Source organism: Triticum aestivum, chromosome 5B, assembly GCF_018294505.1.
Source record: "Triticum aestivum cultivar Chinese Spring chromosome 5B, IWGSC CS RefSeq v2.1, whole genome shotgun sequence".
In the NCBI taxonomy this organism is placed as follows: Eukaryota; Viridiplantae; Streptophyta; class Magnoliopsida; order Poales; family Poaceae; genus Triticum; species Triticum aestivum.
The window spans coordinates 31,292,858-31,318,333 of NC_057807.1; the positions used below are offsets into that span (position 1 = coordinate 31,292,858).

Consider the following 25,476-nt stretch of genomic DNA (forward strand, 5'->3'; position numbering starts at 1 on the left):
TTATACATATTCTACCAGTCTCTCAAATCAGGACACCACACTGACCGCAACACGAAGATTCTACAGAGCTTCTCTCCTCTGCAGTTCTTCAGATTTCCAGAGAGTGTATGTGTGTGGGATGCTAGTCAGCGCAGAGACGAGATGGGAGAGACATCGTGCCAGCAACGGCTGCGCACAAGGCAAGAATGTGTTATTGTTCATGCGTATTCCCTCTATAAAGAAATATAAGAGCGTTTAGATCATTAAAGTAGTAGTGATCTAAACGCTCTTATATTTCTTTACGGAGAGAGTACCATTGAACAATGCAGGGAATGAGATGCATGTCGAGAGTGAAGATTTCTGTGTTTGGAGCACCTTGTAGCAATCGAGCCATGTGACTGATAGTGAGCCTTAGATCTATCTCAATTTCCAAAACACAACAAAGTATTGTCAATGAAACGATCCAACAAAAAATGCAAATCGAAACCGAGTGATACTTCAACAAACGGTGCATGCTCCAGTTGGGCCGGCCTATTAGCATGCTGGCTCGTCCGATCTGACCGCCCGCTTGTTGCCACTACAGGCTACTGGGTCGGCAATAACTAATAGCCGCTAGTTTATAGGAGGAAAATGACTCCTCGGTTTTCTATGAATTAAAAAAATATTACTTTTAAAACAAGTTCATACATCAAAGAAAAGTTCACAAACTTGAAAATATGTTCATGAATTGGAAAAATGTTCCCAAAATTTTAAAAAACTTCCCAAAATTGTAAAAAACTTCCAAAATCGTAAAAAGTTCATGGTTATAAAAAGATGTTTAATAATTTGAAAAATTCATGAGTTTAACCTTTTTCCCAAATTTAAGAAGAGTTGATGAATTAGAAAATTCTCATGGGTTTTAAAATGTTTGTGGATTTAGAAAAAACCACAAATTTAGAGAAACTTAAAGACTTTGATAATAATTTTCAGTTTTTTAAAGAAAGTTCATGGCAAAAACTGGAAATGAGAAAAAAAGTCAAAGGAAAATAATAATAATTAAAATTAATCCCAAAAGAATAAACAAAAGCGAACTGAAAATACACGGAACATTGGCTTAGAAAATTGGGGAACTTTCTTGAATGGTCCAAAATCGGTGAGAAAAAACCCTACATGGACCGGCTATGTGGGAACTATGGTAGAGGGGGTTGTGAGAGCTACGTACCATTGAGACATCCTAATCAACTCCTTCTGCGCCGTTAGGAGTTCTGGTGCCCACTAGCCGGCAGCCATTTAATGGCCCATTACACGCATGATGCGGTCACTTCGCTAGGGTACATTTGGTTCGTGGTCAACGATTGACCAATTATCCTATCAAATGTTGATTTTTGAAAAAGTGCATGCAAAGACGAAAAGTTCCAAAACTAGCAAAAAAGAAGAAAAGTAAACGAATTAAAAAAAATCATGGATTAAAAAAAACCACAATGTTTAAATTTCTAATAAATTTCGGTAAAATTTCGGGACTATGAGAATTATTCATGGATTTTAAAAAAGTTAATGTGTACTGATTTTTTTCATAATTTTGAAAAGTTCACAATTTTTGAATATACATTCCATATTTGAAAAAAGCTCGTCGATTTTGGAAAAATGTTCACATATTTCAGAAAAATAACATTTGGAAAAGCTTGTAATTTGAAAAAAGCACAAAAAATAAAAAAAGCATGGGTTTAAAAATGCTCATAAAGATTTGGAAAAATGTTTGTATTCACGAAATTTCAAAAATCACATAAATGAGAAAAGTTCACGGATTTAAAACAATTCTCAGAGAAATTTGGAAAAGGGGATCCAATTTTGAAAGAAGTTCACGGATCTGTGAAAAGTTCACAAATTTTATAAAAAAGGTGAAACCGGTGAAGGAAAGAAGAAAAACAAAGCAAAAAATTGAAAAACAATATGAAAATTCCGGCGGGTGAAAACCAGATGAAAACCGCCGAAAAACAAATGTAGTAAAAATCATTAGCTTCCCCAATAAATTGTTGGATAACAGGACCTACATGGTCCCGCCCATTTATACATATATAATGCACTGAAGGGTGTGCGCCGGTTAGCGATTTGTACTATATCCCACGTCAATGCGTGGAATAGGAACTGGGCGTAGCATTTCATGCATAAGTGCAAAATACGATTTGCCACCGCACTCAACCGGTTTTCTGTTATTTTTTCCATGTGTGCTCTTCTCTCTAATGGACTGGGATAGACTTTTTTCTATGTTCTGTCCCCTTTTAATATTTGTTTCTTTACTTTTTATTTTTTTCTCTTAGTCCCATATTTCATTGTTTACAGAAAATAATTCTCCTACAGTTTTTACAAAATGTTTAGAATGTGTTTTGAAAACTTTATGTCATATTTTGTAAAAAAAATGTTTGCTTGAACTTAAAAAATGTTCACCATGCGTTAAGAAAACATTAGGCATGTCCTTTAGTAACTTTGATTTCTTTTTAAATTTAGTTTATTTTTAATTTTGCTTTCCTCATTTCTCTTTTCGTTCCATTTTTGTTTTCCTATTTTTTATTTTCCTTTGGTTCCTTTTTAATACATGTTGAACATTTGCAAAATGCACACTGATCATTTTTTAATACAAAGTGAATATTTTTAAACACACGTTTGAATTTTTTCTCAAGTGTTCCACTCATACAATTGTCCACTCATCCACAAGTCGATATGATTCTTACTTATGCATAGTGTTTTTAGGGTCAACTTACACATACCGTTGTATGCAATGAATTATTATCCAATGATTTTTTGCACTATCACTATGTCTGAGTAGTTTTCTTTTGTCATGTTGCTTTGGTGCTCTGTTATGATTGATGTGAATTGTTTGTTATGATATGATGTTGTCCTTTTGTGCCAATTTATGAGCATGTACGTATGTTGGATCACACTTAAGAGCTAGTAATATGTAATCATGAGTATGCATAGGGTGGCCGGAGGGGCATATATTACCGTACATGAGTATATGAGTCAAAACATATCGGATAAAGAGGACCCATAGATATTAATTTTCTGGTTGGGTTTACCATAATGAATTCTTAGTATTTTGAATATTTTATGAGGGTTTCAATCATTAGTGCGTGTGAGTCAATTGATATTGAAGCATATTAGCATAGACATCTCCCACATATAAAACCGTAAGTATGTCTATCAATTATAATATAGTATTTATTTTGCAGCATATTAACATAGACCTCTCCCAGACTCGCTTTCATTTACTTTATTTCATATTTAAGTTTTAGTGCCTACCTTTTATTTACATGCACTTTATAATCATACTACCTCATTTGCATTGCATTTTATATTTTGGTAGAGAATCTAAGTCAATCAAACATTAGATGTACGAAAGGTTGTATCAGTGGCCCATAGAGCCCGAGAGAACATGTACGAAAGGTTGTATCATTGATTAATTTTAAAATTTATATTATTTTTTCTTTTTCGTTTCCCATTTCTTTCTTTTCATTTTTCCTTTTTATATTTGACATGTACATGTGTAGTTTCTGTTTGGATTCACAGAGATATAGCCACTCCTGCATTGATTGATTTCATCAGTAAGAAGGAACAACTGAATTTTTGAAGGCTAACGGTAGGCTGGAACGGCAAAAAAGATCGATGTTAGGGTGATTTTTTTAACACCCAAACTTGAATTCCTGGATCTGCCACTGCCCACATGGTGCTCTGGCTGAGGACCTGGCTGGGCAAGCACTAGTACTAGTGCTGCTTCTGCTGGTGGCAACGGCGTCCATGATCCTCGACAACGATAGCGCCAAGGACGACAATGACAATGATGACGTATATTTTGTGTAGTTAGGGCTTGAAAATAATATTATGCTCTGTTTATTTTGGTGAGGTGGTATATACTAACCCTTCATGATGATCATGAACTTGCGGTGGTAGATTACACCCTCTTTTGGATGTGGTGGTAGGATGACACCAAAGTAGTGGTAGGTTGAACTTGCTATGCGGTATGATAATGCATGCTTACTAATGCTCTTCTGCTCCATTGCTTGTATGCTTCGTTTCTTGCTCCTAGAGTGCTTCATTGCTTGTTGTTTGTGTGTTCCAATGCTTGTTGCTTCAACTTATTGCTCATTTGCACTGCTAAGGCAAGTGGTATGCTGTGTTCGAAGGGAGGGTTCCAGGGGTTTATAGTTCATGGGAAGCTTGTAGCCAACAAGTTTCAGGGTACAACGACAACATCCACAGAGGGTTTAAGACTAGGCAGGCAACAGAAGATGCTTACTCCAAGTATGTGTGAGAGCAGGAAAGCAGCAAGGTTGAGGTTGGCAAGGTGGATCGTCCGTTAGGGCTGAAGAACTTCATCATCTTCGTCTAGTTCATCGCCATAGCAGTGTTGTGGCATTGGTGTGCTCGGCGTGATCGTGTGTAAGGTGTAGTAGTATTGGGTAAGCTCATCAAGTAGGGTACAAGGTGAGCACAACTCTATGCTCGTATACAACCAAACAACGTGCACTCATCTGACCACATACAATGCGAGCAACCAAACGTGGTATGTACAGGAATCATTACGATGCAGGGAAAGGATATGCAGGTAACCAATCAACATGCAGATGTTGATTTTTTGCCTGCATATGCTCGGCCAAGTCTAGCTGGGACAAGTATGCAAATCGCCTAAAAATGATGCAGGTAACCACCGTACCACCTGGTCGGAGCTATTCAAGGCCACGAGCACATGGCTGGACATGAGCACATTGTACCACCTACAAACTAATAGGCAAACAAAATGTGTGAACCAGTGCCTGGAGACCTATCTCCGATGTTTCGTCCACACGTGTCCAACCAAGTCACCCTCGCGGAATATTGGTACACCATGTACTACCATTCATCGCATGGCAAGACTCCTCTTTCTGTGCTCTATGGACAGGAACCGCACTAACTTAGACTTGACTCAAATGTGAGCTTCTCTGGCGAGCTCAAAGAATGGTTGGAAGAAGGTAAGTTGATGACTGAGCTGCTACAGCAACAACTCTCCTAAGCACAACAAAGGATGAAGTGTCAAGCTGAGAAGAAATGATCGGAACGCCCCTTCAACATTGGTGACTGGGTTTTCCTCAAGCTTCAACCTTATGTGTAGTCTTCAGTATTGAAGAGGGCAAACCACAAGCTCACCCACAAGTTCTACGGGTCATAACCCATCCTGGCGTGTGTTGGTGAGGTGGCCTACAAGCTCGACTTGCCGTCGACTAGCGCTATCCATCTGGTGGTGCACGTCTCACAGCTGCGGCGAGCAATTCCACCACATCACCTAGTGCTCTCCTCGCTGCCTACTTCGACTTCCCCGGTTCAAGCTCCACAAGAAATCCTTGACTCCCACACGAAGCTGTCTAACAACAAGGAGCGCTAGCAAGTGTTGGTGCATTGGACTGCATGAAGTCCTACTGAGGCGACATGGGAAGATGAATATGATCTGCACCGGTTGTTCCCTCGAACAATGGCTTGGGACAAGCCACTTGTCAAGGGGAAGGGACTGTTAGGGACCTCATACATCATGAGACCAACATGTTGGCTCCACAAGATAGGCAGGTCACAACAGGTGGAGGCGGCCCACTGCCCAGGCGGTCTACTCAGGTAAGGAAGCCCAACTCAAGGTCGCGTGTGAGAGCAGGGCATCGATTGGCATCAGGCTGGCGGCGACTTCTTTCTACCTACCTTCTTTCTTCCTCCCCAAGAATTCGGTTCTCTTCCTGATCCCCAAATTCATGTACTCTTACTTGCGATCGAATTGGTTTGGAGAGAGTAGATCAAAGTGGTTAACATACATGTGGTGACAGGTAAATATGCATCACAGTACAACACAACATAGAAACATCCTTCCTCGACCTGGCAGCCAGTTCAATAGTCTGTCGGACCTATAACAAATAATAACACAACATGAGTATCAAATGACCAAGCCTGCTTTTCCTTGCAAAACACCTCTCTCAAGGTGAATGTTTTGTATCCATATCCAAAAAAAAACTATGAGCAAACATGCAATCAATATTTAATCCACATTCTTTGCAAAATGTCACACAACTCAAAGTTAGCTCCCATCGACAAACCTACAAGCACAGACATGCATCTCTTGTTCCAAAAAATCCTAAAACTTCAAGACTACAAGTGGAAGATGGATGCTTTGGTACAAAAAGATGAATGTGGATAACATACTATATGGCGTTGTATGATATTTTAGACATCACATGGTTGTCATCTAAGAGTGTATTATTGCACAATGCACATAAGCTTGCATACTTAGTGATGGCATTATGTCTCGTAAACAATTTATCACAAAAAGTGGAGTATACGTACTTGAGAATCAAATTAATAATCAGGATAATAATATGTAGATGGGGCTAGTTAAAGAGGAGATGTGTACCTCTTGTAATAACTTCTCCAAGTTCAAATAATTTTGCGGTCATCTCTATGGTGCTTTGTTGTTCTTTGAGTGTGTGAAACACCCCAACCTATGGAGTTATATGTCTTAGAGCTAGCACTTTCCTAATATTTCGTCCGTACAAATAATGGATGGCCGGGATCAAGCAAACCGTCCTTATATGTAGAAATGAACTTCCAGAAATATGAACTTCAGCATCTAAAGGGCCTTTGCATATGCTCATCAGCGTATTTTCCAACTGATAATTGTAGGAAACAAAAACATTCTAGTCAAGACCATGAAGCTACAAATATCACACAAATGAAATTTATTTTTAGTTCGTTTACCTAACAAATCTCTAATACACTCACCTCAATTGTGGAAAAAATAGGCCTTCCGTTGAAAGATTCAATAATATCACCTTTTTGGATTCCAAATTTCTCAGAAGGAGATCGTCCAGACACCGAATGCTCAAATGTCAATAATTAACCTTTACACAAATGAGAAATTGAGCACTTTCAGGAAGTCATTACCTACCTCTTGAACAATAAGACCATCATCAATGTTAAATGTACGCCGTAACATGTCAACATGAGCAGGTTCTAGAAGTTTAATGTCTTTAAACATCATTCCAAGATGGGGCCGGGCGATGTGGCTACATCAAATGAGATAGTCATTTAACATATCTTTGTTGGAATCCAGCTTCTATCTAACGTGTTAAAAAATTCAATAATAACCAAATATTTTGATTCAAATAGAGTTTAGAAAGGCCCAACAGGGATGAATCATTCATAGTAGTGAACAAAGCTCATGGAGGGGATTTTCATGATATTACGTAAAAGTAACACATTTTGCACTCTCAGGGTGGTTCTACTTGTTTCTTCCTATCTAGGCCCCATCAAAAATCTAGTTCTTGATTTTCTTACAAATGATCATTATTGCTAAATTATTTATTGTAGCCACGTGTTCAAACATATTTATATATACACTACTGGAATTTGCTAATTTGCCGTCTGTCAACTCTTTGCCGTCAGCTGGCGGACGACAAAGAGAGGCTTTGCCATCAGCCGCCAGAAAACGGACAACAAAGAGGTAGCGGACGGCAACAGAGGGCTTTGCCATCAGCACATCCTTGCCGTCCGCTAGCGGACTGCAAAGAGCGTGGGTGGCGGGCGTACGGGGACGACCTAACGGCCATTTTCTTTGTCGTCTGCTGGCTGACGGCAAAACTTCATTGCCATCAGCCAGCAGACGGCAAAGAAAACGGCCGTTAGGTCGTCCGTTCCCCCCGGCCCCACCCCACTAGGTATGTTCTTTGTCGTTTGCTAGCAGACGGCAAAGAACTGACCTACTAGCAGAAAAGGGGTCGCGCCCGCGGCCCCTCCCCTCCTCTCTCTCGATCTCCTCTTCACCACCCGCGCCGCCGCCCTCGACCGCCGCTCCGCCCCGTCCCATCGCCCCACCGCCATGCCGCCCCACCCCGGCGCCCCGCCCCATTGCCCCGGCCTGGCTGGCCTCGCCGCCCCGCCCCGCACCACCCCTGCCGCGGCGCCCAGCTCGTCGCCTCGCCCCGCACCACCCCCGCCGCGGCGCCCGGCCAGCCCCGGCTCGCCGCCCCGTCCCGCACCACCCCCTGGCCCGCGGCGGCGCCCCGCCCCTGCCGCCCCGGTGCCTGCCGCCTCCTCCACCACCGCCGAGCCGCCCAAGGCTTGCCGCCCTGGCGGCGCCCCGCCCCCGCCGTCCAAGGTGATTTTTTTACTGTTTTTTGTGTTTAGGTTTAGGTTTTAGTGGTAGGATTAGGTTAATGCCAGATTTAGGTTTAGATAATTAGAAGAAGAAAATAATTGAAGAAGAATAAGTAGAAGAAAAGAAAAAAGGAAAAAAGGAAGAGGGTTGCCAAGGGGATAGATGGTGGAGCCAGCTGGTCACGCCTGTCCCGACACCCATGCCGAGAACCGCCGGTCTGAGTGCTGACCCGTCGACCGTGCGTCGCCATACCTGAGGAAAAAAGAGAAAGAAGAAGAAGAAAAAGACACCCCGACCCACACCCCAACCCACACCCCGACACTACATCCACGTCCCACAAGTGACGCTGATGTCCCGCGTCCCAAAGCAACAGTTCTCGGTGTCCCTAAATAGCAAGTAACATTAGTGCGAGGTACATGTGGCCGTCGGTGTTGAAGACTACATCCACGTCCCACAAGTGACAGGGGTCCTGCGTCCAGCAGCAACAGTTCTCGGCATCGATGGCGGTCGAACATCATTGTGAATTTGTCTGGCAACCTCAAAGATGACGATTGAAACATAAGTGTTGAAACTTGAAACACCCAAACTCACTCAAGTCGGTTTGGTTGTTTGAAATTTCAAAACTTGGCTTTAATCCTCATCGCAGAGGCCGCCAGACAAATTTGCCAAGGTGTTCGACCGTCATCGGCCACCAAAACTATTGTTGCGGGACGCCGGGCGCCGGCCTCACTTGTGGGATGTGGATCTAGTGTTCAACGCCGACTGCCTCATGTACCTTACACCGATGGTAGTTGCTATTTAGTTTACCCAGGGACGAGCAGGTTAGAGGGTTCCTCGGTGTCGATGGTACTCGGGTGGGATTAGGACCTATCCTTACCTATTAGCATGTAGGTTGCATGGACGTAATAAAATGACAAACTCCATTAACTAATGGATATGGTTTGCTTAATTAATTATGTATATATTTCTTGTGTGTCTAGTAGGAAGTCAATATGAGTGATCGTGCATGGATGTACACTGGTTACACTAGTTGGTATGTTTGGACCGAGGAATGGTTAACAAAAACTAAGGGGTTTGTTAGAGCCGCATTTGCAAATGGCCAGAAATTAAGCTTGTGCCCCCGTGTCTGGTGTAACAACTATAATCAGAGGCACGAGATTCAAATGAGTAAACACCTACAGAAGTTTGGTTTTACGCCTGGTTACACGGTCTGGAAATTACATGATGAGTCTGCCCAATGTGCCAGAGCCGAGGTCCGTTCATTTGATAATTACGACATCAACGGGTATCGCTTTCGTACCTATGGCAAAGAGCTATCTATAGCCGACCGAAAGTCTACAAATTGTTGTGCCTCTGCTATCGGCGAAGGAGGTGTCGAGTATTATGGAAGAGTTGAAGCAATTTATGAACTTCAATTCTATGGTGAAAACCCACCAACCATCGTAGTCTTGAGATGTTATTGATTCCAGTCCAGGGAGACTAGAAGGACTCATGAACATATAGGGCTAGTCGAAATCAAATAAAGCACCCATTTGGATGTTCCTGATGTATATTACGGCTCAATAGGCAACCCAAGTTGTCTATCTACCGTGGGCCTGTCAAAGTGATCCAAATCTCAGTGGGTGGGATGTCGTTTATGAAGTGCCTCCACATGTTAGACCACCTCCCCCCAATGAAGATGATTATGAATGTCACATTAACCAAGACACATATGACGAAGGAGAATTCTTCCAAGAAACACGTCTTGCCAAAAAAACGTTTCAAGAAACGCTCTACTCCACCCCAGAACATTGAAGTAGACAACAATAGTGTATCCGACCCTGAGCCGAAACAAGAAGAGTCGGAAGAAGAAGAAGTTACTGCTGTAGATGACCTGTCAATGCTTGAACGATTACGTAAAGATGGCCTTCCACATGATGATGCATTTATTAATGATGATGATGAACACATCATTATCGATAGTGATGATGATGATGCATTTATTAATGATGAGGATGAGCATGTCATTACCGATAGTGATTATTAGGTATTCAAATTTTTATGTTGTACTTTGTATGATTTATATAGTTGGTATGTATAAATTTCTTACTTTGTATGATTGTTTCTTATACATCGTGCCATGGTCTTGATTCAGATGTGGTAAATTCTCTTTCATAACTATTTGTTGCATTTCGCATTTATGACAATTATGGCCATCAAGTTGACATAAAGATATTTTAATCTAGGAGAGGTATGTTGTGACGCCCGGGTAATTAAGCTACAGTAACCCTCTGGTAATGATGCCACGTCACCTCGATTACTGTTGATAATCTCGGGTCAGTTCGGAACCCAGCTCAACTTTCAAATTTAAAACAAAGGCAAACAATAAAAGTTTTCAAATATTAAAACCGAATCATTCTCGTTGTGACAAATAATGCATAAGTAATAAAGGTGGAGAAACCAACATCTTTAAAAGTGTTTGAGTGTCTTAAAATAAATAAAACAGTAGCAAAATAATTAATTGAACGCCTTTTATAATTAATAAAATGTTAAACTATTTTTTTTATTGGAGGTTTAAACTTTTGTGGTAGAGGTATAGTTAGTGATACAAATTTAGGCACAACTGTTGTGATTTATAAAACTAAATAAAATAAAATAATAAAAGAACAAAACAGAAAACGAGACAAATAAAAAAATAAAGAAATGGGGCAAAGCCACCCCCTCTACCTGGGCCAAATGGCCCATCTGGCCATCTAGGCCAACCAGGCCAGCGGCCGGCCCACCCTCGCTTCCCCTTATCCCCCGTAGCCCTAACCCACCAACCGCAGCACCTCCCACTCCCCCCACGATCCCCACGCTCCCCTCCTCTACCTCCCCGATTGGATCGGGGGATCGACCCCGATGCCACCGCCCTGGACCACGTCACCGGAGCCGCCACCGCTGCCCTCCACCTCGACCTCCCCGTCCTCGGCCGCCCCACCGGACCGCTTCTTCCTCGTCTCCTCCACCTCCCCGACCGGATCTGGGCCGCGCCCCTGACGCCCCCAGCGCCGCCCCGCCATCGCCGCCTCGACCCCGACTCCGTCGCCCGAAGCCGTCCCGGACGCCGCCGGACTTCCCCGTCTACACGCGTCGTCCCCGTCAACCTCCCCGAGCCCCGCTGCCTTGACCCTACGGATCCGCGGTGAGGCCCCCGGCCTCTCTTCCTCCTGCTCCTCGCACCGTCCCGTAGTCGTGCACGTGCCGCCCGGTGCTCGTGCTCGCGGTGAGCACGCGCGCACCCGCGCGCCCCGTCGCGCCCGTTGTCGCTCGTGCCACCTGCGGCTGTTGCCGCCCACGCCGCCGTCCCGCTCCGCCTGCAGCCCCCGTGCACTACTCCTGCCTTCCCCGCTGACGGCCGCCGGGCCCGCACCCCGCCGAGACCACGTGCGTGGCGTCCCGGTACCTCGCCGCCCCTGGCTGCCTCCTTGTCGCCGGCGGCAGCGCCACTGGCCGCGCCCGAGGCCATCGCTTGGGCTCGCCCCGGTGGGCGCTCGTGGCCGTGCCCGTGAGCCCGCGCGCCCACACGCCCATAACCACTACGGCCCCTATGGGCCTATGACAAACGGGGCCCACGCCCCAGAACTTTAAAAAAAAAGAGGAATTAAAATAAAAATAAAATAATATTTATTAAATAAATAAATAATAATTAAATTAATTAATTAATTAAGGAATTAATTACGTTAATTAATCATAATTAGATTAACCTAATTCACTAATTAGTTAAATTCAACTGTAATTAGATTAACCTAAACCCTAATTAATTTAAATAGAGAATGACAGGTGGGTCCCACTGGACCCACATGTCAGGGTTGACTCAGTCAACCCCTGTTGACTGCTGACGTCAGCATGACATCATGCTGACGTCATAAATACATTTTTTTTGAATTAATTAAATAAATAATTAAATTCCAAAATTGTTAAAATCTTTTAAAAATCATATCTTTTAATCCGTAACTCGGATTAAAATATTTTCAACATGAAAGTTGCTCAGAACGACGAGACGATTCCGGATACGCAGTCCGTTCGTCCGCCACACACCCCTAACCTATCGAACTCGCAACTTTTCCCCTCCGGTTCATCAGTCCGAAAACGCGGAACACCGGGAATACTTTCCCGGATGTTTCCCCCTTTTCGTCGGTATCACCTACTACCGCGATTGGGCACACCTAGCATCGTTACTTGTCATGTCATGCATCGATATGCATCTGTTTACTTGGTATTCATTGTTTCTTCCCCCTCTTCTCTCCGGTAGACTACGAGACCGACGCTGCTGCTGCCCAGTTCGACTACGGAGTTGACGACCCCTCTCTCTTGCCAGAGCAACCAGGCAAGCCCCCCCCTTGATCACCAGATATCGCCTATTCTCCTCTATACTGCTTGCATTAGAGTAGTGTAGCATGTTACTGCTTTCGTTAATCCTATTCTGATGCATAGCCTGACATTGTCGCTACATCTGTTGATACCTTACCTGCAATCCTAAATGCTTAGTATAGGATGCTAGTTTATCATCATTGGCCCTACATTCTTGTCAGTCGGCCTTGCTATACTATCGGGCCGTGATCACCTGGGAGGTGATCACGGGTATATACTATACATACATACATACTATACAGATGGTGACTAAAGTCGGGTCAGCTCGAAGAGTACCCGCGAGTGATTCACGGATTGGGGGCTGAAAGGACCTTTGTCCCGACGGCCCTCTGTGTGGATCTTTGTGGCGGAGCGACAGGGCAGGTTGAGACCACCTAGGAGACAGGTGGGCCTGGCCCTGTTCGGCGTTCGCGGATACTTAACACGCTTAACGAGATCTTGGTATTTGATCTGAGTCGGCTACGAGCCTATACGCACTAACCATCTACGTGGGAGTAGTTATGGGTATCCCGACGTCGTGGCATCAGCCGAAGCACTTCAGACGTCAGCGACGGAGCGGCGCGCACCGGATTGGACTGGAACGCCTACTAGGCTAGGTCTGCTTCCGGCCGCCCTCGCAACGTGCAGGTGTGCTCAGGGCGATGGGCCCAGACCCCTGCGCGCTTAGGTTTAGACCGGCGTGCTGGCCTCTCTGTTGTGCCTAGGTGGGGCTGCGACGTGTTGATCTTCCGAGGCCGGGCATGACCCAGGAAAGTGTGTCCGGCCAAATGGGATCGAGCGTGTTGGGTTATGTGGTGCACCCCTGCAGGGAAGTTTAATCTATTCGAATAGCCGTGATCTTCGGTAACAGGACGATTTGGAGTTGTACCTTGACCTTATGACAACTAGAACCGGATACTTAATAAAACACACCTTTCCAAGTGCCAGATACAACCGGTGGTCGCTCTACCTCAGGGATATGAGGAGGGGATCGCCGGGTAGGATTATGCTATGAAATGCTACTTGGAGATGCTACTTGGAGGACTTCAATCTACTCTCTTATACTTGATGCAAGACGGAGGCTGCCAGAAGCGTAGCCTTCGACAGGATTAGTTATCCCCCTCTTATTCTGGCATTCTGCAGTTCAGTCCACTGATATGGCCTCCTTACACATATACCCATGCATATGTAGTGTAGTTCCTTGCTTGCGAGCACTTTGGATGAGTACTCACGGTTGCTTTCTACCCCCTTTTTCCCCGTTCCTTTCTTTCTGGTTGTCGCAACCAGATGCTGGAGTCCAGGAGCCAGACGCCATCTTTGACGACGACTCCTACTACACTGGAGGTGCCTACTACTACGTGCAGCCCGCTGACGACGACCTGGAGTAGTTTAGGAGGATCCCAGGCAGGAGGCCTGCGCCTCTTTCGATCTGTATCCCAGTTTGTGCTAGCCTTCTTAAGGCAAACTTGTTTAACTTATGTCTGTACTCAGATATTGTTGCTTCCGCTGACTCGTCTATGATCGAGCACTTGTATTCGAGCCCTCGAGGCCCCTGGCTTGTATTATGATGCTTGTATGACTTATTTTATTTGTAGAGTTGTGTTGTGATATCTTCCCGTGAGTCCCTGATCTTGATCGTACACATTTGCGTGCATGATTAGTGTACGATTGAATCGGGGGCGTCACAAGTTGGTATCAGAGCCAACTGCCTGTAGGAATCCCCCTTCCAACTCCTTGGCCGAAGTCGAGTCTAGCCATTGCAAAACTTTTACTAACTCGGCGGTGTGCCTTACGGGCCCACGTCGCCATTGGGTGGTATTAGGATCTTTTACTCCTCGACCTCTACTCTGGGATTCTGAACTCTCTTCTATTCGGGTTAAACGATTTTTACAAAAATCTAACATTAGGTTCTCGAAAATACTTTCTCCCGGAGAGGCCCTTCAGTCCAGATGATCACCGACTGCACCAGAAGATTTCGAAGATACTCTCCGATTTTTCTCTTGAGACCTTGTGCCCGTTGCCTTTGCAATTCCCTACCACTGAAATATCCCTATGGATAAATACTTACACCTGTCGTGCTTACTTTTATTCTCAGTCGATTTTGTTATTACAAGATACCCTGAGAATATTTTGTGCCTACTGCCTTGCAGTTCTTTGCCACCTGAATACCCCTAAGAATAACTTCTCGCACCTTCCGAGTATCCGCCCATCCCAGTTGTTCAGGTGTTTCACAAAAGTCTTTGAAATACTATTCAATCCTCCGAAAATCCTTAGCAGCTTTATTGCTCTACAAATACTTGTCTACTAGCATTATGGATGCTTCCCATATATCTGGCAATATTCACTAGTATCTTTGACACCGTCATTTTGATCCTATTGATTCAACATGTGTGCGAATGCACACAATCATCTATCAACCCTTCTAACTTATCTTTCCGACTGAGACATCATTTTTGAACATGAGCTGGTTCTCGACCAAACTATTTGTCGCCAATTGTGCCTCTGGTTTATCCAACTTATCCATCCTTGGTCAGAGCGACTGCTTCTGATCTTTTGTTTTGGAAATCATAATTCCTTTGTTATCTAAGCATCGAATTATTCCGATGTTCTATAATATGATGCCCGTGCCTTCTTTCTGGAATACCGATACTCACCTCAACTCCGTTGTGGATCGCCCGATCCATTGTTGGATTGCTATCCGACAGTGTCCTTCATATTCAAACACCTTGAGAGTTCTTCCCCTGATACATAGTGCCTTTGGTAAATTGTATCATCTGCTTGGCCAACCATGCTCTGCTTTCGAGCTGGTGGTATTTACTATTGAAGTTTGTGGTATATGTTCCTAAGATGCCCTGATGGGTTGAACCTACGCCTTCCCTAATCCGTGTCAACCCGAAAGATTACACGGATCATATTTATCTGGTATTGCACCAGATAAAAAAAACACTTTCAACAACTAATGTCATTTTCGAAATACGAGAGGTGGATGAAAGGTTATGCATTGAGGAAGTGGGAGTCGACCTTGAACTTGTGTTCATGCCCATGGACACGATGTAGATCTTATCATTAAAGCTTCTCTGAAATTAATTATTCTTTTGGTATAAGTTCATCTTATAACAGGGATCTGGCCTTTTGCAATCGTGGTTCCGACCATGTTCTCCTTTAAATACCATTTCTCGTGCAAGTTTTAACACTTGTCTTCTATAGAGCAATACCCCCGTCCAACCTCTACTTTGATATGTCATCGAGTATTACCCCCTGGTATCTCGAGATTATCTTGGAACTGCATAACTTCTTATGAGTTCTTCATCAAGTGCTACCTTCCCACTGCTTCCAATTTTTCACGGGCTCTGAGTTATTAAACACTCAAAGACACCGATAACTGAACCGAGTCCGCTCTACGGTTCAATAACTCTTCAGTAAGCTTCTATAAGTACGAGTTTGTACCCGATCACGCCATTCCTAGCCTGTTTGGCTATATCATTGTCGTGACGATTCTAACGGTGCTACCTGGTCCTTATTCTCGGAGCACCAATTTTCGACGATGAACTAACCTTACGTCGATTTTCCTCGTCATACCCTTTCACCTTAAACAACAAGCTTGAGTTCGAGTTTGTGTTGTACCCTTGGTCCCAATAACCTTTCACTTCATCATTACTTTGACCTGATGTCGTCGCCGATCGAATACATCTTCATGGACTCTCGCGACAAAGGTGTCGTGATCATCAACATTCTGAGCTCGTCCAGTATATCAATTGAATTTATGATGGGTAATACCATCCTTGCCCCTCGATGATTCCTGTTCTCATCGACCACTTTATTGCCTTCCGTTCAACACAACTTGTTCGCGTTTTGTGTAAACCTTGAGATCACTGCTACCCAGCAGTTGATCTTCCTTACCTCGGAAGTATTACCATCACTTTTGTCAAGAATGTGGTGAGAATTTCACCACCTCTTAATAATTCTTGATATCTTAATACTTCTTGCCATCTTCGTTCATTCCTTGGTCCCCGTATTGTTTTCAACCGGAATACTGACAATGGAGCTATGACGTGTGAATTCAAAACTTCTAGCAACCCTATTGCTTTGAAGTGAATGGGCGATAGTTCATTCTAAGTCCTTCGCTAATTGAATCACCATTCTAACATTGGTCGTACAACCCAACCCGTACTTCGGGCGCACCCTTCAACCAATGTTTAATTGTGTATGTCTTCCTCGAGCATACTTCCTTATATCATTTGATCTGACAAATGTTATCTCCTTATTCACTTAATGGTGGCAATCCATCTTTTGGGAATCTCGGCGAATTGCCGTTGAGTTCACCAGACACCTCCTTGTCCTCTCCTTGGGTTAATGATGGACTCTTGTTAACGGAAATCACTTCATAGTTCATTTCCCCGAGAATCTTACAATGTCATCTCGTCAATTTGCGTTGCACCTTTTCTTCTCAGGTATCCTAAGTCTGAGGTATCCTGACACCAATCGGATCTGAATCTCGGTCAGATATGATGGTTGGGACAACTTTCCAAGAGTCATGATGTTGATCCTTTGATGACCCGGTAACATGATGTCATGCCTAGCACCCCCCCCCCCCGGTTGGAGGACCTATCATTATAGATTCCTTTTCAGCAAGGTTATCCATTCACCCATGAGGAAATTGTAAGATTTATTCTATAAGTTCTTCCTGATGGACCCTTTTTGTTTCCAAAGTCTTAACTTGCTTGAAGACCATGTAATGCTATCTCGAAGCATGTTTGTGGTACTTCGATTTACAACAAGGATATTTGAAGCCAATGCTAAATGTTTCCTGCTAAATTATCCAAACACCGCTGTATGGGTAATGTCATGAAATTTCTCTCACCTACCTAAGGAGTTTTCTACATTATATCCTGTCGTGGATATCATGCACTGCTTGTCCTTGGGAAGGATATACCCTGAAATATGTGTTTAAACACATTTTCCTTTCCATTGTTCTGCTTAATCTGATAACCATATTTTCCTTTCCCTTATTTGGTTTAACCTTTCTTGTGATCTATATGATCTAAGCAGTAATATTCTCCTGCTTATGTATATACCTCGGTGTACAATTCTGTCAGCAAGACCCTGTTACTATTGTTGATGACATTTCGGTAGCCACCAATGGACGAGAACCTTGCCTATTGGCCCGCCTCGTTCAACGAGCAGGAAAATGGTTCTCTTCGTCCCTCGCCCTTGGTATCGACGTTGTTACCGACATAACTGACAGGTTATTCTCTGGCATGCCTTGCTAACATAACCGTGCAAGATGTCACCGCTCTCTCAACGTTTAACCCACATGGTGGGCCCATAACCCACAGTTCCACAGGATCAAAACCTGACTCTCCTGTACAGCCCTGTTACTAATGGTTATTTCCCACGCTTGGCTTCATATTTAATTCACGGGCCACCTTCCTAATGCTCTATTCTGGTATCGGACACAATACTTACTCTCGCTACTCTGAACCCCTTTCTCACTCTGGTTCAGACTTCGAGCAACTATCTATCCGCTTGGAACCTCTTATTGTACCTTCGTACCTTACTCTCGATGTATTTCATATGTTCAGCTCGAGAGATAATCTTTTGCTCCTTCATGGGTTAACCCCAGATTGTTTCCCTCAAAAGCATTCTGTCATAGCTGAGCTGCCCCTTATCCTTTCATAAGTACGATGGAGTTCCCGAAGAAAGGACGACAACTTTATCATGATGCATTGGAATAAATAGTTGAAGACATCAACGAAAGGGATTAACTTCTTCGAGAAGATCCATTAGAATATCGTAACCAAAACTTTCCCCCTTACTCCCCTCTTAAATCTCGGGACGAGATTTCTTGTAGTGGAGGAGAATTGTGACGCCCGGGTAATTAAGCTACAGTAACCCTCTGGTAATGATGCCACGTCACCTCGATTACTGTTGATAATCTCGGGTCAGTTCGGAACCCAGCTCAACTTTCAAATTTAAAACAAAGGCAAACAATAAAAGTTTTCAAATATTAAAACCGAATCATTCTCGTTGTGACAAATAATGCATAAGTAATAAAGGTGGAGAAACCAACATCTTTAAAAGTGTTTGAGTGTCTTAAAATAAATAAAACAGTAGCAAAATAATTAATTGAACGCCTTTTATAATTAATAAAATGTTAAACTATTTTTTTATTGGAGGTTTAAACTTTTGTGGTAGAGGTATAATTAGTGATACAAATTTAGGCACAACTGTTGTGATTTATAAAACTAAATAAAATAAAATAATAAAAGAACAAAACAGAAAACGAGACGAATAAAAAAATAAAGAAATGGGGCAAAGCCACCCCCTCTACCTGGGCCAAATGGCCCATCTGGCCATCTAGGCCAACCAGGCCAGCGGCCGGCCCACCCTCGCTTCCCCTTATCCCCCGTAGCCCTAACCCACCAACCGCAGCACCTCCCACTCCCCCCACGATCCCCACGCTCCCCTCCTCTACCTCCCCGATTGGATCGGGGGATCGACCCCGATGCCACCGCCCTGGACCACGTCACCGGAGCCGCCACCGCTGCCCTCCACCTCGACCTCCCCGTCCTCGGCCGCCCCACCGGACCGCTTCTTCCTCGTCTCCTCCACCTCCCCGACCGGATCTGGGCCGCGCCCCTGATGCCCCCGGCGCCGCCCCGCCATCGCCGCCTCGACCCCGACTCCGTCGCCCGAAGCCGTCCCGGACGCCGCCGGACTTCCCCGTCTACACGCGTCGTCCCCGTCAACCTCCCCGAGCCCCGCTGCCTTGACCCTACGGATCCGCGGTGAGGCCCCCGGCCTCTCTTCCTCCTGCTCCTCGCACCGTCCCGTAGTCGTGCACGTGCCGCCCGGTGCTCGTGCTCGCGGTGAGCACGCGCGCACCCACGCGCCCCGTCGCGCCCGTTGTCGCTCGTGCCACCTGCGGCTGTTGCCGCCCACGCCGCCGTCCCGCTCCGCCTGCAGCCCCCGTGCACTACTCCTGCCTTCCCCGCTGACGGCCGCCGGGCCCGCACCCCGCCGAGACCACGTGCGTGGCGTCCCGGTACCTCGCCGCCCCTGGCTGCCTCCTTGTCGCCGGCGGCAGCGCCACTGGCCGCGCCCGAGGCCATCGCTTGGGCTCGCCCCGGTGGGCGCTCGTGGCCGTGCCCGTGAGCCCGCGCGCCCACACGCCCATAACCACTAAGGCCCCTATGGGCCTATGACAAACGGGGCCCACGCCCCAGAACTTTAAAAAAAAAGAGGAATTAAAATAAAAATAAAATAATATTTATTAAATAAATAAATAATAATTAAATTAATTAATTAATTAAGGAATTAATTAAGTTAATTAATCATAATTAGATTAACCTAATTCACTAATTAGTTAAATTAAACTGTAATTAGATTAACCTAAACCCTAATTAATTTAAATAGAGAATGATAGGTGGGTCCCACTGGACCCACATGTCAGGGTTGACTCAGTCAACCCCTGTTGACTGCTGACGTCAGCATGACATCATGCTGACGTCATAAATACATTTTTTCGAATTAATTAAATAAATAATTAAATTCCAAAATTGTTAAAATCTTTTAAAAATCATATCTTTTAATCCGTAACTCGGATTAAAATATTTTCAACATGAAAGTTGCTCAGAACGACGAGACGATTCCGGATACGCAGTCCGTTCGTCCGCCACACACCCCTAACCTATCGAACTCGCAACTTTTCCCCTCCGGTTCATCAGTCCGAAAACGCGAAACACCGGGAATACTTTCCCGGATGTTTCCCCCTTTTCGTCGGTATCACCTACTACCGCGATTGGGCACACCTAGCATCGTTACTTGTCATGTCATGCATCGATATGCATCTGTTTACTTGGTATTCATTGTTTCTTCCCCCTCTTCTCTCCGGTAGACTATGAGACCGACGCTGCTGCTGCCCAGTTCGACTACGGAGTTGACGACCCCTCTCTCTTGCCAGAGCAACAAGGCAAGCCCCCCCTTGATCACCAGATATCTCCTATTCTCCTCTATACTGCTTGCATTAGAGTAGTGTAGCATGTTACTGCTTTCGTTAATCCTATTCTGATGCATAGCCTGACATTGTTGCTACATCTGTTGATACCTTACCTGCAATCCTAAATGCTTAGTATAGGATGCTAGTTTATCATCATTGGCCCTACATTCTTGTCAGTCTGCCTTGCTATACTATCGGGCCGTGATCACCTGGGAGGTGATCACGGGTATATACTATACATACATACATACTATACAGATGGTGACTAAAGTCGGGTCAGCTCGAAGAGTACCCGCGAGTGATTCACGGATTGGGGGCTGAAAGGACCTTTGTCCCGACGGCCCTCTGTGTGGATCTTTGTGGCGGAGCGACAGGGCAGGTTGAGACCACCTAGGAGACAGGTGGGCCTGGCCCTGTTCGGCGTTCGCGGATACTTAACACGCTTAACGAGATCTTGGTATTTGATCTGAGTCGGCTACGAGCCTATACGCACTAACCATCTACGTGGGAGTAGTTATGGGTATCCCGACGTCGTGGTATCAGCCGAAGCACTTCAGACGTCAGCGACGGAGCGGCGCGCGCCGGATTGGACTGGAACGCCTACTAGGCTAGGTCTGCTTCCGGCCGCCCTCGCAACGTGCAGGTGTGCTTAGGGCGATGGGCCCAGACCCCTGCGCGCTTAGGTTTAGACCGGCGTGCTGGCCTCTCTGTTGTGCCTAGGTGGGGCTGCGACGTGTTGATCTTCCGAGGCCGGGCATGACCCAGGAAAGTGTGTCCGGCCAAATGGGATCGAGCGTGTTGGGTTATGTGGTGCACCCCTGCAGGGAAGTTTAATCTATTCGAATAGCCGTGATCTTCGGTAACAGGACGATTTGGAGTTGTACCTTGACCTTATGACAACTAGAACCGGATACTTAATAAAACACACCTTTCCAAGTGCCAGATACAACCGGTGGTCGCTCTACCTCAGGGATATGAGGAGGGGATCGCCGGGTAGGATTATGCTATGAAATGCTACTTGGAGATGCTACTTGGAGGACTTCAATCTACTCTCTTATACTTGATGCAAGACGGAGGCTGCCAGAAGCGTAGCCTTCGACAGGATTAGTTATCCCCCTCTTATTCTGGCATTCTGCAGTTCAGTCCACTGATATGGCCTCCTTACACATATACCCATGCATATGTAGTGTAGTTCCTTGCTTGCGAGTACTTTGGATGAGTACTCACGGTTGCTTTCTACCCCCTTTTTCCCCTTTCCTTTCTTTCTGGTTGTCGCAACCAGATGCTGGAGTCCAGGAGCCAGACGCCACCTTTGACGACGACTCCTACTACACTGGAGGTGCCTACTACTACGTGCAGCCCGCTGACGACGACCTGGAGTAGTTTAGGAGGATCCCAGGCAGGAGGCCTGCGCCTCTTTCGATCTGTATCCCAGTTTGTGCTAGCCTTCTTAAGGCAAACTTGTTTAACTTATGTCTGTACTCAGATATTGTTGCTTCCGCTGACTCGTCTATGATCGAGCACTTGTATTCGAGCCCTCGAGGCCCCTGGCTTGTATTATGATGCTTGTATGACTTATTTTATTTGTAGAGTTGTGTTGTGATATCTTCCCGTGAGTCCCTGATCTTGATCGTACACATTTGCGTGCATGATTAGTGTACGATTGAATCGGGGGCGTCACATATGTGAACCGGAATTTGAAACCGACCCTCTTGTCGAGAAGTTAAATTTAGTTGAAAAAGAAAATGAATATTTGAAAGAAAAATTTAAAAGAATTGAAGAAGAGAAGATGACATTGTAGTTGTATGTTGCTGATGTCATTGATGATCACAAGATGAAGATGAATGCAATGCGCTTGAAGATGGATGCAATGCGCCTGAAGCTTAAGAAGATTAGAAAATATGCCCTTGATAATGAGGCTTGGTATCATTATGCCGTTGGATTAATTGTTACCTTAGTTGCGATCTTCATCATATTTGTTGTGATGAGGGTAAGTTTTCTCTAATGTTTTGCTTTACAAATGGATACTTAGCTTATTTTTCTCCTAAATGGCATAATTACCTAAGTTAGATAAAAAATGAGCTATACTTAGATTATTTAGTTCATTTATGACATACTTAGCATACTTAGGTTAAAAACGGCATAATAATCTTTGTTACCTCCAAAATGATATAGACTTAGCTTATTTTCCTCGAAAATGACATAATAACCTTACTAAGCTCCAAAATAACCTATTTACCTAGCTTAGCTCTAAAATGACCTACACTTGGCATTTGTACCTAGCTTAGCAATAAAATGGCATTTTACTTACCTTAGTTAGAAGAAGAAGAAGATAAAGAAGAGGAGAGGAGAAAAAGAAAGAGAAGAAAAAAATCTTCTTCTTCTTCTTCTTCTTCTTCTTCTTCTTCTAACTAGTCTTCTTCTTCTTCATCTTCTTCTTCTTCTTCTTCTTCTTCTTCTTCTAACTTTCATCTTTCTCAATTTGCAGATTTTCTTTACATAGAAAGGCTTGGATTCATGGAGTGTACTATTCTTCTGTGCTTCCTTGTTGTTTATGAAAACTTGTTTGGATATGTATGTCTATATGGATATGTTGTTGGAAACTTGTTTGTGGTTATGTATATATGGATATGTTGGACTTTGTTGAACTATATTGTTGGATTTGATGAAATATGTTGTTGGACATGCTGTGGGATATGTTGGATATGTTGGATATGTATGCATGTATATCTGTGTTTGAAACCATGTCTAATTAATTGGATTAAAATAAAAACAGGGGATGTATAGCCTCTTTGCCGTCTGCTTGCCGTCCGCTAGCAGACGGCAAAGAGGACACGTGGCAGTCACCTATGTAAACTGGGAACACTGGCTGCCTATTTGGTCATTTTGCCGTCTGCATGTGGACAGCAAAGTGACCCAATAGGCCTGACATACAGGGCCATCTATGCCGTCGGCTGGCAGACGGCATAGCTGGCCACGTGGCAGCTTCCCAATGCTGCCCTAGCTAAGCTCTTTGCCGTCGGTCAGCGGACGGCAAAGAGCACCGTTAACCCCCTAACGGCTCTCACCCCACACCGCTGCCGTCCGTCGTCGTTGCCGTCTGCTGGCCTCGTATGGCGGACGGCACAATCCTTTGCCATCCGTTTCTGTGAAGCAGACTGCAAAGAAGGCCTTTGCTGGCACGTGTTCAGCCGGACTATTTGTGGTCCGCTGGCTGATGGCAAAGGACTTTGCCGTCCGGGATCTGTGCCTTTGCCGTCCGCCATGGCGGACGCAAAGAAGCTGATTCCAGTAGTGATACATAAAACACGACAATGATGGTATTTTCTATGAGAATCTTTACACAACTTATGGTCATTAAATTTCATAAAAGTGAGAAAATAGATACTACTAAAAATAATTTGACTCCTAAAAATACGTAAAAAGAACAATTAGGAGACACCACATTAGTCTGATACTATCACAACATTGAGAGAAAAAACATACTAATATTTCTTCCATGAATCCAAACAATTGAGCAAAATGGAAGAAGGTATGAAAGACCTGAATCACTTAGGGACGTTGACCATTCCGACAACTTCTCCACCCAAGTCAATAAGTGCCCCCCCCCATTGTCATACTGCAACAATTAATGTTGGCAACATATATGAGTTAGCGAGAACAAGAAAAATGTTATAACAATAGATTGCAATATAGAACTTAAAGATGACATCACATGAAACTCAAAACTATACCAAATGTATATCACCACTATCAAATGATAAGATATATTACCTCATTATCATCGCCATGGCCATCTGGAGAACGGAAATATACATTGTGGTGCCGCTCAAACATGGTTGGATTCAAATATTCTGCCCTAGCATATGTCATCCTTAGATCCAAGGAATTGTCTCTTCCGAGCCGAAAAACCTCTTGAGCAAATTTTACATTTTTTTCATTCAAAGATGGTACGTTGATTGGTTGATCCACCTGAACGCTCAGGAAAGCGAGATCGTAGTGGGGCTGGAGATACACCAGCTGGCCCTTTGCACCGGTGCCATTTAGCAAATGAACAGTGACCTAAAAAAAGTTGCAGACCAGATTATATACGATTTTTGAATGGTAAGCGAAGGCCTGTTTTGTTTCCATTTTGTTATTAGAAAAGGCCAATAGAACACAAAAAAATATGTGAATTGCAATACACCGAGATTATTTTATTTATTTGAGATGGAACCAGCTGTAAAAGATAGCACATGCATATACAGAAATTAATAGAAGAAGCACATTGACTCACATCAGCAGCTGTAGCGTACTCTTCACCCCCTGACCAGACACTGTAAGGAGCATCCTTTGTGCGAATCAGCTGCGCAGTTGTCAAAACAAGGCCAGTTTTCTTCTACACATCCCAATCGACCCAGAGGCCAGAGCACCATCTTAGCGGCCTACCATCTGTGTGATTCAAGCACAATATATATTGTATGTTGTAAGTTGCACGCACGACGACGAATCAAATAACAAATAATCCAAATCATATAGAGGGTGCAAGGTTACACATAAAAGTACTGAGAGAGGATGAAACCCCTAGAAGAAATTTTGCGGCGCGGAGTACTGCCTTGCTTCCGGATCGACAAACGGGGAAAAGCTCGACGGTGTGAAACCTGGTGGGAGGTTTGTAGTAGTCGAGCGTAGCAATTTTCACAGGGCGGGGAGCTACAGGTAGAAGGAAACTGATGAAACATTGGATGGTGTCCGGGAATCGCGCGATCATATATATATTCATACCTGATTCTTCGTCGAGTCTGGCCTTTCCATCTTGGCCAAGTAGTCATCGCTGAAGGAATCGGGATTAACACCCGCCCATTGTGACGGATTAGGCAAGTCCTCATCGCTGTCGCTCCCCAGATCCACCACCTTCTTCTTCTTCGCCAAGGGATCGACTCGGCTGATCGGATCGGCCGCCATGGTTCTTTTGTTGTTGGATCTCTCCACACCCGCACCCATC

General features: G+C 44.5%; 1 pseudogene; it reads right to left on the reverse strand.

The window, feature by feature from the left end:
• Positions 1-5,777: 5,777 nt before the first annotated feature.
• Positions 5,778-25,436, reverse strand: LOC123114591 (uncharacterized; annotated as a pseudogene).
• Positions 25,437-25,476: the final 40 nt, after the last annotated feature.